The sequence below is a fragment of the Rattus norvegicus genome, chromosome 7, assembly GCF_036323735.1.
Source record: "Rattus norvegicus strain BN/NHsdMcwi chromosome 7, GRCr8, whole genome shotgun sequence".
Taxonomy (NCBI): Eukaryota; Metazoa; Chordata; class Mammalia; order Rodentia; family Muridae; genus Rattus; species Rattus norvegicus.
Window position 1 is genome coordinate 91,109,095 of NC_086025.1, and position 20,034 is coordinate 91,129,128.

The following is a 20,034-nucleotide window of genomic DNA, read 5'->3' on the forward strand; positions in this document are numbered from 1 at the left end:
ATAGTATGTTATAAATAATTAAAATACCATTAATTCATTTGTTTATTTGTTGCCCTTATATTTATCTAATATGTGATCCCTTCAACAAAAACTAGATGAAAATTTTCTAAATCTCAGCAATGAATATATATTAACTTGTAGATGAGAAGGAAGAATAACAGGTTATGTTTTCTGATCTCTCACAGTAGGTGGAGTATGAAGGCTCAATAATTATTATTATCAATTATCTCGACATTCCTAGGAGTTGAGTGCTTACCATTGTCTCCACTTACTATTCACAGGTAAGGGTTCTAAAGCACAGAGAAGTGAGCAATGGAGGAAGATTCAAAACCTAGAGCCTCTGTCAGAGCTGTGATGTAACCGATTGGTCAAGGGTCTATCAGTATATCATGACGAGTACTTAAGCTCTTTAAGAATAAAGACACACGGTCCTATGTAGTGTCTTAGGGGGTGCTCATGAAAATCCTCTAAAGAAGCTTGCAGGCATCCCTTCCCCACTCTCAAGGCAGAGTTGCAGACCCATATGCCTCCATCATGGCTTGGAACAGGTGCTTCTTGCTCCCACAAGACTTCTTCCCACAACACTCAGCTACGCTGATCTGTCTTAGCTCTTTTGCATATCTACTGAACACAGAGTTCTGTTGCTGTATTGTAAGCTGCAGGTTCTGTTTGCAAGCAAATCTGTAGGGGTGTGAACACCACACAGAAGTTAGGAGGCTTGGGGTCTAGACTTGGCATCACTACCAGGAACCTCAGTTTGTGTGCACCTATAAAACGAGCGTGTTAGCAAGACAGAAACAGGCACCGAAGGACCAGTAGAGAGCTATTGTTCTCATGCTGGGGTTCTGGTGAGGACCGCCTATGGGTGCATTGTTCGACAGACACACAGCCCCCACAGCCCAGAAGCAACAGCCTATTCGGGGGGTGGGAGAACAGCCCTTGTGTGTCCATTCCAAGTAAGCAGATGTATAGTTGATGTGTTTATGTTCTGGGGATCAAACCCAGAGCCTCACCATGTGAGGCAAGCACTCTATCACTGAGCTACATCTGCAGACCCAGAAACTGTATGCGCTTGAATAATAGTGGTTCACTTCATTCATTCAACAGTTACTTGGGAATGTCTCCTGGGCATTGAGAATAAGTTGGATTCTATATACACTGAACTAAACAAAGTTCCTGGACATATGGACCTTAGATTCTCCCAGGGATACAAATGAATAAATGAATCAATAAGTACATAACAGGAAGCCACTGTTGCTGGTGGTAATTGTATCCACACTTCTACAGAAAAAGAATACAATGTCTCTCCTAAAGGCTATACTTAGGGCAAAAACAAATGACCAGCTGGATATGGCAACACAGAAACAAGAGGATGCAAAGTTCAAGGCCAGCTTTAGCTACATGGTGAGATCCTGCCACTCCACTGCCTACACACACACACACACACACACACACACACACTCACACTCACTCACTCACAAAGATGACTTTCGCTTATGAGACTAGTGTCTTCAGCCAGGGAGATGACTCGGGAGGTAAAATCACTTGCTATGCAAACCAGCCTAACCACTGAGTTCAGTTCCTAGAACCGACATAAGAATCTGGATGTGGTGGTATGCATCTGTAAAACAGAAGGCAAAGACAGAACAAGCCAGAAACTCACAGGTCAATTAATCTGGAGTCTTGGGCACCAGCAGAAACAAGAGAGGCCCTATCTTGAAAGCAGTGTAGAAGGGGTGTGCCTGCCCATGGGCATATGCGCTCTCTCTCTCTCTCTCTCTGTCTCTCTGTGTGTGTGTGTGTGTGTGTGTGTGTGTGTGTGTATGTGTGTGTGTGTGTGAGAGAGAGAGAGAGAGAGAAAGAGAGAGACATATACTCTCTGTCTCACACACACACTAATAATTATAATAATAACAACAATTTTTAAATAAAAGTTTGGATTTAAATCACAGTTCTGAATTTAGTCCAGGAGTTTGGACTGATTACTATCATTATCTTTACAATCCTTCAATGACCTCCTCTATAACCTGATGATCATGGCAGCTCTCCCTCCCTTGTAAGGGTGATTCAAGGACCAAGCCAGACAGTAAAGTCAAACAAATAATAACCTCTGATTTTCTCCACTTCGTAAGCTTTTGGTTGTACACTCTAGGCAAGTTCAAGTTGCTACTAAGTCAAGCTTGTTTCATCGAGCTGGAAACACAGTAAGTCTCAGCTCGTGCCCTAGAGCACTATGGGATTCCTCTCAACAAACCTTACAGTTTTTCCTAACATAGGCATTGAGAAAAGGTTGATGGGCTCTCATTCTTGGCTCTGAAACCACAAGACACAAGTGGAGTTCAGGGTCTAATACTAGCTGGAAATGCTGTGTAACTCTGGAGACATTTCTTTCTGCTAAAGATTCGTTTGTTTGTTTTTATTTTATGTGGTTTTTTTACATGTGCGTGAGCTGTTCTCACCTGCTACCTGCAGAAATCAGGAGAAATCATCAAATCCCAGGAACTGGAGTCACAGATTGTTGTGAGCTGCCATGTAGGTGCTGGAAATCGAACCGTGATCCTCTAGAAGAGCTGCCTCTTAACTGCTAACCCATCTCTCCAGATCCCTGGAGACATTTCTCTCTTTTTTCCATTTCACGAGTTTTTAAATTTATTGTTTATACTTATGCAAAGTAGTCTTTTCTCTTCCATTTTTATTAAATTGGGTATTTCCTATTTACATTTCAAATGTTATTCCCTTTCCAGGTTTCCTGTCCATCACCCCCAACCCTTCCCCCTCCCCTACTATGTGGGTGTTCCCCTCCACATCCACCCCCCCATTACTGCCCCTGAAACAATCTCCGACACTGGGGGTCCAGCCTTGGCAGAACCAAGGGCTTCCCCTTCCACTGGTGCTCTTACTAGGCTACTCATTGCTACCTGTGCAGTTGGAGCCCAGGGTCAGTCCATGTATAGTCTTTGGGTAGTGGCCTAGTCCCTGGAAGCTCTGGTTGGTTGGCATTGTTGTTCATATGGGGGTCTCAAGCCCCTTCAACTCTTTCAGCCCTTTCTCTAATTCCTCCAATGGGGGTCCCATTCTCAGTTCAGTGGTTTGCTGCTGGCATTCGTCTCTGTATTTGAAATGTTCTTAACTTTTCTGATCCTTAAATTCTTGTCATCGATGCAGTGGGGAAATTGTGATTGCAAGCAAAGGGAATCTAAGGATTTGATAAGCAATGCCTACCACACAGTAGGTCCTGTTTGCTGTTAGGAAGACAGTCCTGAAAAGCAGTGAGGTTGCTCCTGTTGAGGTGGGGTTGGGTAGGATTATGAATTCTGCCTCTGGATTCTAAGGAACTCATGAAGCCTAGTTTCTTCCACTTGCTTGTGCAAGTTACTACAGCCCTCTGTGCCTCTTCATCTGTGCAGTGAGGGTCGAGCACACACTGTCAACAGAGCTTACAAACAGCATGAGGTCCAGGGACCCTGGAGATGCCCCCACTGCATGACGTTGTGACATCACTTTGTAGTGTCTGGCAGAAAGGGTGTCTCACAACTATTGTTTTGTTTTTGTTTGTTTGTTTGCTTTCTTGTTTGTTTGTTTTTCTCTGGGAGGAAAAATAAACAGACCTGGAGGAAATCATGTTAAGAGAAATGAGCCAGAGTCAGAAAGGTAGATAGTTCGTGTTTTTTCATATACAGAATCTAGATTTTTTTCTTTTAAGAACATGAAAGTAGAAGGTGGAGCTGGCAAGATGGCTCAGTGGATAAAGGCACTTGTCACCGAACTACATGAGAGCCACAGCACATGCATCTGAGCACACAGACATTAGATAGATGCATACATAGATAGATAGATAGATAGATAGATAGATAGATAGATGATAGATAGATAGATAGATAGATAGATGATAGATAGATAGATAGATAGATAGATAGATAGATAGATAGATAGATAGATGGAAAGGGAACCAGCAGGTGATGGAGGTTGTGGCAAGGGATGAATAGGATCAAAATATAGTGTGTGTGTGTGTGTGTGAGAGAGAGAGAGAGAGAGAAGAGAGAGAGAGAGAGAGAGGGAGAGAGAGAGAAAGAGAGAGAGAGAGAGAGAGAGAGAGAGAGAGAGAGAGAGAGAGAAACAAGGAGGCCAAACAAGGGGAGCAAATCTCCTATAATAGTTTCTGGTATAGTTACAGGCAGTTTGTGAACTGCCCAGTGTGAGTGCTAAGAACTAAACTCCATCCCCTGTGCACTCTTAACCACTAAGCTGCCTCTCCAGCCGCCTTTTGCTGTTTTTGTTTCAGCGTTGAGAATCCAATGCCTATTCAATTTTGGACCATTTAAAGACATCACAGCCCAGAAGCCCTCACTCCTCCCATCTCTGTGATACAGATCCTTCTGGGGTCACTGGCTTCCCTCACCCTGGCTTTTCCCATGCTATCTATATACAACCTGTTACCCAGCTGGAAGCAGGTGGCAATGAAAGCCTCGCTTACAGAGAAGCTTCCTAAGTAATTGCTCATCAAGAGGAAGTGGAGCCTCAAAATAGGAATTGCTGCTTTAAGGTTTAGGCAATTTCCATGGTTACAGCCTGCAAAGTGTGCCTAATTTTAAAGGGCTGGGGGTGTTGGCAGGATGACCTGGAAGGGCATAACAAGATAGGTGGTGAAAAGTGTTGAGCTAGTGACAGTTTTTTTTGCTTGCTTATTTTGTCCTTTCACTATTCTGGCACACCCTTACGTATGGTGTCCTGGTTACTAGTGGTGTTGGGATGGTAAACGCTATGACCAGAAGCAATTTCATGGGTTAAAGGGTCTGTTGGGATTATAGGTAAAGCCCATCATCAAGGGAAGAGAAGGCAGGAACTGAAGACATGACCCTGGGAGCAAAACCTGAAGCAGAGGGCATAAGGGAAACTCCTGGCTGGCTTGCTCAGCTCGCTTTCTTATGCAGCCCAAGAGCACCTGACCCACAGTGGCACCTTACAGTGGGCTGCTCCTGCCCACACCTCAGCCAAGAAAACGCCCCATCGGTATGCCCACGGGCCAATCTGGTGTAGGTAATTCTTCAATTGAGGTCTCCTCTTCCCAGGTGACCCTAGTTTGTGTAGAGTTGACAAAAACCACCCAGCTCAGAGAAACATCCCCAAAATTCTGGTGTTGGATAGAAGTTGACAAGACTCTTAGATCTTAGGTATCAGGTAAGCCTGAGAAAGACAGGACATGATCCGGATTATAGTCACCAACAAAGCTCTCGATGGAATCCTGTTAAGAACCCTAAGAACCCCATCGGATTTTGTCTCCCTAGTGAGAAAGGAAGCAATAAAGCCAGTCAGCAGCCAGAATCCGTTTTTTTTTGCGGGGGGGGGGCCTTTAAATGTATCTAGGAAGAAAAAGACAGACAGACCGACAGAGACGGGGATGGGGGTGGGGGATGAGCGGGCAACTCCTCCACCCTCAGTCAGAAATAACCCAACTAAAGCTGGGAGGCCAGTAAGAAATTTTTGCATGTGCGCTGATTTAATCTTACAAAGAAAAACTAATACGAAATGAAAATGCCAGCAGATGCTCCCCAGAACGGTGATCACGCACCAGCACCCCACCCCCAAACCAGTCTTCCACTCTAGACTGGTTCATCGCCAATAGCCACCCCGCATCACACTGCCACCTGTTGCTGTCCTGGCGCCCCGAGCGGAGTCGCAAGCGGCCGCTAGAGTTCGTTCTAATTCCCCGGAGCAGAGCTGGCTGGGAAGCCCCGACGCGACGCGCCTGCTAATCCGCAGAGTGGGAGGCAACTCCACAGTATTCAAGCCCCATGCCCTCTCTTTTCTCCGGTAACTCCTAGTGTCAAATCTGGGTCCCAGAGTTAGCCCCTCTCGTCCACGGTGGGCTCCACCTCGCTCATACCCAACAAATTCCGAAGCGCCCCAGAGCCTGTGACAGGGTCCCCGAGAGCAAGAATGCGCGACGCAAGCAGGTTGCTAGGTCAGTCATCTTTTCTCGGTTGCTCCCTTAGAGCATTTTATTTAACCTTGCGCGATCGCTGGAGCACAGCAGCAGGGTCTCTATTTCACGGTTCACAAGGCTGCAGAGGAAGGGCAGACAACACACACACACACACACACACACACACACACACACACACACACACACACACACACACACACGAGCGGATGGAGGCCCCATTTGGAGACCCCACTCTCCGGGAACGCGGCTGTCCCAGCTCCGAAAATGACCCGTCTCGCTTCCGAGGGACTCCTGTGTGCGCGCTGCAGGCGTGTGCATTTTTCCGAATCTGAGAATCCCTGCGAACTCGGGCCACATAAGTTTAAGTCACCCCCAGGGTGTCTTTGTTTGTTTATGGGCTTGGAGGGAAAAAGTTTGAAGATCTTTAACCAGACTGAGCTCAGACGCAAGCGGAAATCCCCAACAAAAGTGATCTAACTTCAAGTGGTTATGTAAGTGGGGCGCCTTCTTCCTCGCCCTATTCCCAAACCCTCTCATTACTATTCCGGGAGTAAAACGCATCTCGATTTAAAAAAGAAAAAAAGTTTTAAGAATGTTATTATTTCCTTGCGCCGGAAAGCGGGCGAAAACGCAGGCAGAGCCCAAGGCGCGTGACGACCCCACCCGCGTCCTGCCCCCACGCACTGCAGGAGGACCTGGAGTCCCGGGTGTAGCTGGCGCAGAGCAAGCCCTAGCGCCCTGCCGTCTTACGGTCCGCCACTCCACGTGGTGAGGATCAACAGTTTGTTGAGCTCATCAGTGACACCTTGAACTTTTCATAAAGAAAATGGGTATTGCACCGAGAGGGTTTGGCCGTGGCCGCGCGCCGGGTCGTGCTCAAGATTCAGGGATCTCGATTGCGCCTCCCCCACCTCTTCCCGCAAAAAATTCCAATGAGTCCGTTACTGGACTCAGACTTTTAAGTTCATTTACTACACCCCCCACTTGGCCACTCATCTGAGCCTTTAGGGGCAGCCTCCCCCCACCAGCAGCTCCCTCCTAAAAATGACATTTTGCCGGCGTCTGCGGAGGGGCCTGAATTTCACTTTGTAACTTTCTGCGGAACCCGAGCCCGGGTGGCAGCTCCGGTGGTGGTATCGTATGCAAATACGCATGCTGACGTTACAGATCATGTGGGTTTTGGCGTAGATTCCCCACTGATCGAGGCATTTTCCCCCTTTTTTTTTCTTTTTTCTTTTCTTTTTTTTTTCTTTTTCTTTTCTTTTTTTTTCTTTTAAATTTTTCAATCAACCGTTCTCCTTACGGGGGCTTTTTTCTGTCTGTCTTTCTGTCTATCTGTCTGTCTGCCAGACTGGCTTTTCCCCCCCACCACCACCTCTTTCCCACGGAGCCCGAGTCGGGCGCCGGGTGGGGAGTGGGGAGTGGGTGGGGGGAGCCAGCAGAGTTCCATTTTGGAACGCCCGTGCCTCGTCTCCGCGTTCCCAGCCCGGGTCCCCGCGTTCGCAGCCCCGGCGCAGGTAAGAAACTTCGCCCCGGCGCGGAGCACCCGCAGCGGGCACCGCCAGCCCGGAGCCCGACACGCCAGGCGCCCGCCACTCCAGCCCAACTTTCCCACCGCCGCCGCAGCTCCCGAAAATGTGTTGTTAATGGGACTTGGCCGGGTTAGGGATGGGGTTGCGCGGGAGGGGGGTGTGCAGGCTTTTTTTTTTTTTTTTTCTTTTTCTTTTTTTTTTTTTTTTTTTGCGGGTGGGAGGAAATCCGCGGTTTCAGGGAGGGGGGACGGAGATTTTTTTTTTAATGAAATAGTTTTGATTACAAGTTTGGATAAATGGAAGCCAGACCGAGGAGGAGGAGGAAAAACATGTCTACGTTTCCCTATGTCGACATAAGCCACAAAAAAATATGGCGTCCGCTTTCGACAGGGCGTTACGTAGACCCGACTCTGTTTTTTATTTATTTATTTTGTGGCCGGCTTCCTGCCTTCTTGGCCAAACTGCGGCGCTTTGTGCGAAACGGGCAGGTCCCGCGGGGACTCCACCGGGACGTGGCCCCGTCTCGGCGCTTTTCGGCAGCCTGGGGGCTCCGTGTGGCTGCTCCCCTCCCTCCCCCGCTCTCCCCTCTGCTCTCCTCTCCTGGTGACGATTCGCCGTAATGTGGTGGCAGGAAGCATGACGCCGTGTTGAGGCTGCCTCTCCTCGCGTCGCTCCCGGTGGCTGCAGGCGGCCGGCGCGCGGCGCGGGCGGCGGGCGAGGGACCTGCGGGCAGGGCCTGAGCGCGGCGCTGTGCCCACGCCCCGCTCAGGTGCGCGGGGAGGGTGATGCGGGGGGCGCGCGGACCCCGGGAGCCCTGATGTCCCTGGCCTGCCGGGACCAGCCTGAGCCCGGGTCTCCCGCCTGAGTGGCCGTGGCGTTTTTCAGTCTGCCCCACAAGAGGTTAAGCATTGCTGGCGTTGGAGCGTCTTTGTGGCTTCCCCCAGGACTTGGGATCCTGAGCTTTGCAAACTTGCCCTTTCCCTAGCTGCTTTGCAGGAGGCGATGAAGACCAAGAAGCTCGGAAAGTTGGAAAACAGGAGCATCACAGGAACGTCCTTTTGGCCCCCTAGTTATGCTGAGCTCAGGGGTGGTGGAGGAGGACGAGGAGAGCCTACCCAACAGGGTGGGTGGGGGAGACCTGTCGCGGTAGCCAAGTCGTGATTTGCCCAGACTTCCACCTGATTGATTAGCTTCAAAGCCAGTGGGGTCTCTGTGTTCTTCTGTTCCGCGAAGGCCTTTTGTTGGGGGCGGGGAGGAGGAGGGAGCACCCCTCCCTCTTCAGAGTCACTGCTCAGCTGGGGCCCCAGGCATCATAGTTCTTTAAAGCCCAGAGTTCTCCATTTGCTGCTCTCTGAAGATCTCATTCTTTCTGGAAGTGAACAGCTCCTCAAATCTCAGGCCAGCTCCGTGTTGAAGCAGGACTTAGGGGACAGGAATGCCTCCCTGTGACCCCAAAGCACTTGGACTTCCCACAACAAGCCTCTTAAACACACACTCTCTCATGCTGGCAGCTCCAAGAGTAGAGCAGAAATTAATGCCACGGAAGTGCAGAGGGTGAGAGTCTGAGCGCTCATGGAGGCTTAAGTCAAAAGGTGATTTTCTGTTTCTGAGGGCCTCCAGTTTAAGCGGTTCAGACCCAGGGCAGTAATGTCAAAACGCATTTGGATGGCGGCCAAGAGGAATAAATATCTTGTTAAATGACCTGTTTGATAGTAAAAATAGACTAATGGGGCCGTCCAGTGGTTCAGTGGGACCAACATAAAGGTTTAAGTTTAAAGTGAAAGTTACATAAAACTGGTTACACTTGTTCTTTTAAGGTCAGGGGGAAAAAATCTAAGAATAAGATTTTTAAAATGTGTCCCTGAGAATAATCAGGCCTGTGGTTTGTGGAACTATTGTTACTGTTTAAAACAAAAATCTCCACTCCACCACTGTTCTGTGAACTTGTACCTTACTTTTTAGCAGCGTTTGATGTCATCTAAGGATCCACCTTAGCAGATAATGTACTTGAGGGGAAAATCCAGAAGGCCAACGTTTTAGGATAAATCGGTGACTCATCATTTAATGATGGGGGTGGGGGAGTGAATACACTGAAAACATCGGAGTCCCAAGTTGAAAACAGAGGATCCAGAGGATCTTGATTTGTCCAGTGGTGATCACATCCCAGTGCATCAGGCCTTGTTGGTTATGAGGACGTTGTCCCTTTAATGACACTGAGTTGGGGGGGGGGGGGAGTGTTGTTGTTGTTTGGTAAGTGTTTCCAGTACTTGCTGTCACAGTATCTAGGCTTGCTGATGTTTAGCAGGCTTTATCATGCAATCACCACCATTATCCCACAAGCCAACCATTAGCCTCATCTTCAGATTCTGGTTGAGGAAGGCTCACAGAGGCAAAGAAAGCTTGGCCAGCACACAGGGACGAAATGTAGAGTTTGTAATGGAGGACACCATAGCATCCATCTCTGATGCAAGGAGGTTGTTACAGTGACAAAGCACAGGGTCAAGTGCAGGCAGAACTGAGAGCAATGGCTACTGCCCTAGTCTCCACTCAGGGATTGATTCATCTGGATTTCATCTGTTTCTTCGTTTATTTGGCGACTAAGGGTTGATGCATTTGTTCATGCAGCAACTACGCTGTCCCGGATACTAATAAGAGCCCACAGTCATTAAACACTTTTATAGACCAGACATTATCCTAAGTGCTTATTATTACACTATTTTGTCTTCATGACAACCAGGAGATATAGAGGCTCCCGTTCTCTGCAGACGAAGAAGCACAGACCCAGAGAGGTCAACCCACTTGTCCTACACCAAACAGCTCATGAGTCCCGTGTCAGCACCCGCAGCATGGGTGCCCCTCTGCTGTGATACAGTGCACTGCACCAGACATTGTGGGGATGCTGGGGGGCCCGAGCCCCTGGGCACAGCACAAAGCACTGCTCCACACTAATGGAGATGCTGGTGGGATAAAGACCCCCTACCCTCTAGGAGTTTGAACAGACAGTAGGAGTGCTCATTAGGCCCAATCAAGCAGAATTAAGTAAGTGCTATAATTGAGAAAAGCAGCCATTGTGGATGCACAGGGAGGGTGTGATTGTGCTACTCAGAGGGCCTCATGGGGGACTCTCCTGGAGGGCATGGCATCTAAACTGACCCGTGAATGGGAAAGAACAATGCCCGGGTGAGGTTGCAGAGGATAGCATTGATCCAGCTGCGAGCCAAGCCGCCTCGTGACATTTATTTTTTTGTGGGGACAGGATGCTGCCTCAGCTGTATCATTGGGAGCCCAAACTGTGCCTTTTTGTTGTGTCACCCTTAGCATGTGGGTCTTAGGCCTTAGGTTTAAGAAGGGGAGTGCGCACTGTCTCCAGGCCTCTACCAGAGCGATGGTGTGTGGTGACCCAAATGTACCAGGGAGAGATTGATCAAGTGTTCCTAGTCAGGCACCTTACTGCGGTGAACTTGATGGAGTTTGGCTTACAGGGCAGAAAGGGTGAGTAGCTGTTGATTTAGCAGGTAGAATGTCTGAATTCTCAGATAGGAAGTGGAAAGAAGGTATGGGGGAGGGGCTGGAAGCTGACTGCAGCCTAAGAAATGGAGAAAGGGGTGCAGAATGTACAGGAGAAATGATGTCAGGTCTGCTGTAGAGGTGGCTAGTTAGCCTTTACTCTGTAGGTGCCAGGAGCCATGGCAGGCTTCTGAGTAGGGATCGTCATGTGTCTAAGGAAGGTAGGAGAAAGGCTGCAGCAATTGACCTGGTACCCACCAACCTGCTTGGTTCTTGACCCAGAATGAGATCAAGGACATTTTCAGACAGGGGTCAATGTTGTCTCGGGGGGAAAAAAAGAGTACAATGGAGATGAAAGGGGGAAGGAGAGAGAGTCATGAGATCCTGCCAGTAAGAATCTAAAATCAAGCCCTTGTACTGAAGAGAGGACCAGGAGAGTTCATAGATTTTCCTGGCTAGACAGTGTAGCTGAATTAGTGAGCTCTGGGTTCAGTGAGAGACTGTGTCGCAAAAACTAAAGTGGAGAGTGATCGAGGTCAGTATGCAATATTGCTCTCCACCCTGTGTGTGACTGACCACACACACACACACACACACACACACACACACACACACACACACACCACCCCCCAAAGCCAGAAGTCCAAACTTATTTTGAGGCACTTCAGCTATCCCAGGAGGTATGTGTCTCTTTTCATGGTGATTCCATGCACATACGGGGCAGAGGCAGCTGGAGTGAGGCCTTACCAGCCAAGGACTTCGTAGTCTTCTTCCTGACCTTTTGGGATTCTGGGTCCTATCCTCAGCTCTACCTCTCGCCAGCAGAATCACCTTGGCCTTGTCTGTACTCTGCATTGCTTTAAATCAATAAGATGCCATGAGTGGGCTTCAGAGCTGTGTCAGTTCCCTCACGCAGGACTCCTCCAGCAGGAGCCAAGCTCTCTGATTCTCTGTGCTTGAACCCTATTGCTTGAACACAGTCGCCTGCCTCTGAACCTTCAGTGTTTTGTTTGTTTGGGTTTTTTGTTTGGTTGGTTGTTTGGTTGTTTGGTTGTTTGGTTGTTTGGTTGTTTGGTTGTGTTTGATTTGGGTTTTGTCTTGAAACAGAACCACTTGTAGCTGCCACATGGATTATTGTGAAGCTTAAAAAGTTTAGTCAAGGGCTCAGCACCACATCTGACACGTTATCAGATTCAGCAAACCAACCCCACCACCATCCTGGTCACTGCTGCCACCTCCAAGGAGTGGGCTTGTGCGTAACGTGCTTAGTGTTAACCATCCACCAGGGACACTGCCTGTCCTCAGGGACACTGCCTGTCCTCAACTCATAGTGTCCTCCTCTTCTCGAACACAGGCACTCAGCCTATGGCAAATCACAACAGTGGAAATCTAAAGGAGAGCCTGGTGCCAATCATGGGCACAACTCATGCAGAATCATGGCCCACGCCCTGGCAGAGCAGTGCTGAGGGTCACGTTGCTATGCCCCATTGGTAGGTACCTAAGTGGGCATTGTGTGTAATTGATCAAGTCGTGTTCTTCTCAACTGTAAGGGGTAAAAGGAGAGTAAGACGGAGCAACTGTGGTCCTGCTTCCCCTCCCCAGCCCTTCTGTAAAGCCCCCACCCAATGTTGAACAGGTTGTGATATTAAGAACATCCTCCCACAAGCTGTTTCCTGTTCTGTGCTCCTAGTCAAGCATTGAAGAGAGGTTGATTGGCAATGGTGTGTGTGAGAGAGACCCCCAAGGAGCAAAGCAATCTTAACAACACTGCATCAGTATTCATCCAGATTTCCCCAAGAATCAGAGAAAGACAGGACTAGAGTCAGGCTCCCTATGCCCAAGAGGATAGCTTACCTACTAAAACCCTCAACTTACACCCCTTCTTCCTCCTGTCCTCCTCTGCCCCCCCCTACTTCCTAATATGAGAATGTTCCTGGAGATTAAGTCTAGTCACACAGTGTTTCACAGCGATAGCATTTAACACGGAATCCAATCTGCAGCGAATGAAATCTGTGTAATATTGATCCACGGGAAGTTCAATAGCAGGGAGTGCGGCCCAAGTGCTAACTTCGAAGCAAAAGGTTTTATCGTCTGCCTTTGGGGTACACAGACTTGGTATGCCCACGTTCCACTTATCTTACTGAGGGAACCAGTAAAAATCCCAGGGAAACCATTTGCCATTCAGTAGGGGAAACTGATTTTGGTGTCCCTGGGGCAGTGGTATGGTCAAATAGAACGAGTTCCTTCTTTGGAAGGGAATCCTTCATGTTGGGGTCTCGGGGCCTTTTGTAAAGGAGAGAAACTATTGACAGTAGGGCCTGGCATGGCAGATGAGTTGTGAACAGGAGGCCCTGAGTACAGGTTCTCCTTGGTCTGCTTGGATGCCTGCAGCTGCAGCTGCAGGTCTCTCAAACATCTGGGGGAAGCGGGGGTGGGGCTAAGAATCCTGTGTTAGAGATGGAGCAGCATGCATAGATGCATAGTCAACTGCATACAGGTGACAGTTTCAAACTAGTATTGCAGAAAGATTCCAGAAACACACTCCTCAGTAGGTCAGCTATACCACCATAGCCTTGTGGGCTCTGGCCAGACGAGCCTCATGGCTCACCCAGACACACCACAAGCCCACAGATCAGTGTGTCCAAAGAACGGCAGTGTGCCAGACACTGGGCTGAATGCTCCCCCTTTATTTTGACATTTAATCAGAGCAGGAGGGGAGAACGGGGAGCTGTGTATGGTCCCTCTGCAAAGACTGGGATCACAAAGCTCAGAGAACTGAAGCCCTGGCTCCAGAACACACGGAGGGGAGGTAGGAGGGTCAGGTTGCTCACCCGGATAGCTTTGTTTCCAGGACACGGGGACAGATGAGCTCCAAGCCAGCCTATCAGGAAGTGCAGAGAGAGGGGTTGGTTTGGACATACTTTGGGACTCTCTATCTGGTTGTTTGCCACTGCAGAGAGTTGGGGACTGGGCCAGCATGTGTTCCTGTGTACGGAAGAACACGATCAGAACGGGGAGGCTACATTTCCACCTGTACTCTGTAGACTGGTGCCACCCCGCCTCCATCAGTGTATATGACAATTGCTCCCCAGGGCCACCTCTACCCTCTCCTGACCTGGACAGAAAGAATCCCAGGGAGTCAAAAGCTGCAAAAGTTGATACCGGAAGAGGAACTGGGCCTTCGGGATGCAGCACAGCCTCGCTGGCCAATGAGGAGCAGGGGTGGAAGGAGCAAGCATGGGGGTGGGGTGCGGAATAGCTGTGTGCTTGTTTTTATACAATAAAAGAGGATCATTGTAATTGGGAACCTTTGAATCATAACACGTCTGCCCATGGCTCTCTCCAGCTGCAGAGCCATTTAGTTAAATAGCACACAGAAAACTCCTTTCAGCTGATATTACGTTCCCGCTGTTCTTAAAATGTGAGACAAGGCAGAATAGCTCTAACGACAAAGCCATCTCAGGCTCTCCCAGCCCCTGGGCCTACCCAGAGTCCCCAAAGGATCTCCGCGACCTCGGGAGGATGACATGTTGAAATTATTTTCATTTAAGCTTCACCCCTGCCTTCCTAGAAACAGATTCAAGATATCTGCACACTGCTTGGCCCAAGCCTGAGGGGATGGGCATGTTATAAACGGCAGAGTATGGGCAGTTGGGAGAAGGAGCATTTCTTAGGATGGCTTTGCCTTGTCCTTCTCTGTTTAATGTCTTTGTGACGGTGATGTTAGAGTGGAATAGCAGGGGGGAGGGAGAATGGCGGCTGAAAACTGCAAGCCAGAAAAGGAGGTTATCCTCCAGCCAAGACATTTTGGAGAAGGGGTGAGTTCCAGGCAAGAATGGGCTCCACTGAGATCTCTCCAGGTGATGCTTAGCTTCCCCTGCTCCTCTGGAACTGCCGTCTACCATCTTCTGGGGAACTTTGTGTTACAGAATTGATTCTGAGCAGTCAGGGTGCTGCCTCCAGAAACAAGCGCTATCGCGCTGTAAGGTCAGCGAATCATGGTGGGTGTTCCAGCGACCGACATTCTAACAGTGTGCAGTTGGACAGTGTCTGGCCTTGGTGCTTTTAGAAAGGGAGTGTTGGGTCTCCAAGTGCATTCATTGCCTACAATCAGTTGAAAGGACACTCAAGGAAATGAGTTTATTGATAGGACCCCAGGGTGTTCGAGTGAAGAGAAACTTTCAAAGCCTAACCTGGTGAAGTGGCACACACACCTGCAGTTCAATACTGGGAGGCAGACGCAGGGGAATAACTGCAAGTTCAGGACTAGACGTGATTGTAAAGGGAGTTCCAGGCTATGCGGGGCAACATAGTGACATGATAAGGCTCTGTCTCAAGAAAGATGGGAGGGGGGGTTGGGGATTTAGCTCAGTGGTAGAGCGCTTGCCTAGCAAGCGCAAGGCCCTGGGTTCGGTCCCCAGCTCTGAAAAAAAAAAAGAAAAAAAAAAAAGAAAGATGGGAGGGAGGGAGGGAGGGAGGGAGGGAGGGAGGGAGGAAAGAAGGAAGGAAGGAAAGAAGGAAGGAAGGAAAGAAAGAAAGAAAAACTGTGGAGGATCCAGCTTGGAGAAACTGAGGCTTAGGAAGCTGTGCAAATCAACCCGGGATCCCACACTCCTACAGCAGTGTGTTTTGTTCTCTGGTGCAGACAGTTCAGGCCTTTCTGCTGACTCATCAGCCAGTGCATCTCCATCCCCTTCCTCCCCACTTCCGTTCCCCTTTCCTGGCACTTGCTGAGCACCTGCCAGAGTTGACAGGTCAATGTTCCTGCTCTCAGGAAGTCCACACACAGTGGTGCTGAAGCACAGCCACCGCTACAGTCTGCTGCTCCTACTGACATCATGAGTCTAGCTCTGTGCTTTTCGTGGGCATGCTTCTGGCACCCCTAAGAGTTATTCAGATTCAGTCTTCTGCATTTGACAAGCAAGGCACACAGAGTAGGAAGACGTTTGTCCAAGGGCCTCAGAGCCGTGCAGTCTAACAGACAGCATCTATCTCTGGGACTCATGAGGCTCCAAGCATTCGATGCTTCTCCTACCCTCTGTGCCTGTGGCCTCACTAAGTGGCTAACACAAATGGTGGAGCCAGAACTTGAATGCAGCCCTCTAGGATCCAAGACCTAAAGAATTTTGTCCACTTCAGGCATGATGCATTCAGTAGTTCTTTCTAGGAAACCTACATCAAAAGGGGCACGTTAGTCAGAGGTACAGAATCACAAGAGACTCCCAGGTTTGTTCCCCAGAGTCTCCTAAAAGTTGAAGAATGTTTAGTAAGCTGAGGTAATTAGGTATCAGGTACTTATTGGCATAAAAACCATAAAGTTAGATGGATTAAAAACTCCAGTGTCAGGCAGCTTGGGGCCATAAGTAATACCTCTCTTTCCTTTTCTTTTTCTCCCTTCCTTCCTCTCTCTTTCCCTCCAGTTCTTCCTTCTTTAATTTTAATGAAATAGTCTCAAATACGTAGCCCAGGCTGGCCTTGAATTCACAATCCTTCTGCTGGGATCAGAGAAGGTGCAGCTAGTCTTCTAAATTAGCTCTGCTGCGGATACGTAACGTATTCCCATACTGCTCTTCAGTAGATTGACATGGTTTATGTAGCCATCATCACTGTAACTTCAGAACGTTTCCATCACCCCCAAATTGGGCTTCGTGCACCCATTAGCAGCTGCTCTCCCCCAACACACACACTTCACCCCAACTCTGATCAACCACCCTGCATGGCTGATCCATGCTTTTGCAATCACATAGCCAGCAACCCCTCGTGTCTAGCTTCTTTCACGCGGCTTAAAGCACTTGTGGGTCATCTACCATGTAGCGTGTATCGGTCTTTCATCCCCTGGTATTACCAAACAGCACCACACCGGGAAGATATACCATATATTTTGTTATCTATTCACCATCTGGAGAGCACGTGTGCTGTTTTCCCTTTGGGAAAATTCAAGAAGGCCGCTGTGAACATTTCTGCACACACGCTTTCATTTACACGTGTGCTTTTTTTGTTGCAATTTGTTTTGTTTTGAGACAAGGTAGCCCAGGCTACCCCGAAGCAGCTCAGGCTGGTCTTAAACCCTTGATCTCCTGCCTCTGCCTACCTACCTCATGCTGAGATTATAGACGTGCATTGCTATACCTCTTCTCTGTCAAGGCTTTCATTTCTTTTGGTCACAAGTACAGGAATACTAAGAAGAGAAACGGCTGCATATTTACCGACCCTTGATGCTGTCATTTGGCCTGCTTTACAAGTGAGGGAATGAAAGAGTAGGGAAGGGACGGTCACACTGCTCAAGTGTGGAGTAGCAGGGCTCAACTTGCAATCCGTCCATGACTCTCCAGGACTAGGACTCTAGCAGAGTAAATAAGGCATCCTGTGTGTAAAATTGAAGGACACACCCACTCTTGGCCCTGAGAAGCATAGAGTTAGCACTGCTTCCTTAAATGTTGCCTCCCATATTCCGAGTTTGGACCTTATCTTGACCCCAGTTCTTCCTCTTTAACAGAGGACCGTTCTCATTGCTAGGGAGGGGAGAGAAACAAAAGGATGACCATGCCTTTGTTGTTTCTTCCGGAACGAACTTGCAGAGGTCTTATCGGTGTTCCTGAGTGGCTGTGAGAATCAAGAGAATTTAGCCTTTAAAGCACATAGCTAGCCTAGTGCCTGGCACCTAGGCAGTGCTCCAGAGGTACTAACAAGCGCTGTTGTGGTGGTGGCTGACAGGTCTCTGACCTTAGGCACGGTGAAGCTACCTGTGAGTCACTCTAGCTTAAGAGATAGATATCCTGATATCTTTCCTCCTTGACCTGAAGCCTCATGCCCACTGCATAAAAGGATGAATTACCTCCTAGTGATAGGCAGTTTTGGGGATGGATAAATCCAGATTTTATGATGATCTGTTAGGCCTGCCTCAGGAGGTCTAAGTCCTGACTAGAATACTAGCTCTAGCCTTGCTTTAGCTCACATTCTGTGACTGGCTCTGCCATCTCCAAAGGCAAGACAAGGCTCCTGCCCTTCCCAAATGGAAAACAAATGCTGTTAGACAATACCCATGAAGCCAGGGTAAGCCAGATATGAGAACTAGTGGATTCTTCTTGTGGAATGGACCTGTTGGTGACCTTATTTGACACTTTCTCCTGGCCTTTCACACTTGGAGTATGGAGGGGATGCATAATCTACAGGAGGGGACTTGGGGAATCTACTTTGAAATATCTAGATAAAGAAGAGAAGTATCCATTATTCAACCAAGTAGAACGATGGGGGTCTTGTGCTCGGCTTAGCCCAAGGCCGCGTAGGCCCTGTGTGTGTCTTAGACTCACTCTCTGTAACAGAAGCTCAGGGGTCCCGCTCTGCCCACCTGCTACTCCTCCTAGCCTGGTGTATATAACATGCTTAGCATCTAGCCACAAGTGATCAGGGCTGTCTATATGGAGGGTCACCTCTGCCTTGTGTCACCCACCAACGGTGCAGATCTGGGGAGACCTCAAGCTAGAACAGCTCTGGATCTTTCTCCTTTGATTCTTTTCCCTCCCCCTGCCAGCACCACTAAGCCTTGACTGAGTGGTTGCTCAATAAATAGTTATTAAATTGATAAGCGGGATTGAATACAGAGCGTTCTGCTGCATGTGTGCTCTGTGTGTGTGTGTGTGTGTGTGTGTGTGTGTGTGTGTGTGTGTTGAAACAGGAGAGCGATGACATAATGCTGGTTCTAACTGCACTAAAGTGGATCTTTGTTTGTTTTCTTTTCACATCTGTGTTTTGTTTGCAAATAAGAAGAGGAAGACCTACTGGAAGGGCCACCAACTTGTCACCTGTCACCAGCCCTCCCTTCCTCAACTCTACTGAGGTGTGATTTGAAAACTCCAAATCCATTGGTTTTCACTGAACTTTCCCTGGTCACTGGGTACTTGGAAGTCAAAACCTAAATGCTCCCCGGGGGCTCGGCGAGTAGTAGGACAGACTGAAGGGTAAAGGATAGACTGACAGGATATGGTGCGGTGCCTCAACCCTTAGCATCGGCCTAGTTCTTCAGTTGAACTCTCCAGTCCTCATGCAAACGAAAGTAACTTCTGACCCATGGGATCAAGTCCAAATTCCTGCCCTGGTACATTGGCTTGGCTGTCTTGGAGCCAATTTCTTCCTGGCAGGCAGATTTCCTCCAATTGCTCTACCTCTTGCTGCGTGTGTCCCATTTCAGTTACACCAAAGTCCTAAGCTCACCACCCCTTCTCCTGTTTACCGCTTTGCACATGGGGCCTCCCCACCCCTGCCCCGTCCCCTAAACTCAGCAACACCAACTTTTTCGTTTCCTTCTGTGGTGATTCTTGCTCCTCCCCCTGAGAGGCCAGAGTTTGATCTGTTTATGTATCTGTTTTCCTGGGAGAGTGGGGGAAGGGAAGGGAAGGGTCACTTTCCACCAGCAGGGAGAGCTTCCTGTTTGTCTGCCTTCTGCTAGCACCAGCTTAGGCCTGAGGTTGAGAATGGATGTCTGCTGAGAGCCTGGATGGTTGCATGAGAGAGCAAGAGGCTCTCTCTCCAGAGAAGACCTCCAGGAGAAGGGCTCTGCAAGCTTGGCACATGTGCTTATTGAGCTGCTGCTCACTGCTGCCCCTGATGGCCAGTCTGTGCCAACGACTTAAAGGACTAACTGGACAGTTTTCAGATAGGAGGCCATCAAGTCAGCTTTGTCCCAGAAGAGCTTTATCTTAAGTGTATAGGCTCTTGCCTGCCTGCCTGCCTGCCTGCCTGCCTGCCTGCCTGCCTGCCTGCCTGCCTGCCTGCCTGCCTGGTCCCAGCATGCTGCCTCATCTGGACACTTAGCCTAGGTACTTCCTGTATCAGCTTCCTGCTCTTGGCAGGGTGGTGTTCTTTCTTTCCTCAGAAGCACAGGGCCTACCCTCAGGAATGACAAACGGGGTGTATTAGCACTGTCTCCGAAGGGTCTTTTTACTGCTTCCAATTTTAAGCTTACAGAGACTGAACTGGAAACCGAACTTTAAATTGGGCAATGGATAAATGGGAGTGAAGTATAGGCCGGTAGGCAGTGGTACAGAAAGGTGG

The 20,034-nt window shown here is 48.9% G+C and overlaps 1 protein-coding gene across 2 annotated transcripts in view; it reads left to right on the plus strand.

Annotated features, from left to right (window-relative positions):
- The first annotated feature begins 6,799 nt into the window (after positions 1 to 6,799).
- Positions 6,800 to 20,034, plus strand: part of Zhx2 (zinc fingers and homeoboxes 2) — a 147,930-nt gene continuing 134,695 nt past the window's right edge. Inside the window, exon 1 of one of the 2 annotated variants that reach the window (XM_006241654.5) lies at positions 6,800 to 7,461. The gene's annotated coding sequence lies outside the window, so the exon portion shown is untranslated. The remainder of the gene's footprint in view (positions 7,462 to 20,034) is intronic. The other variant, NM_001271056.1, reaches the window with a different exon arrangement.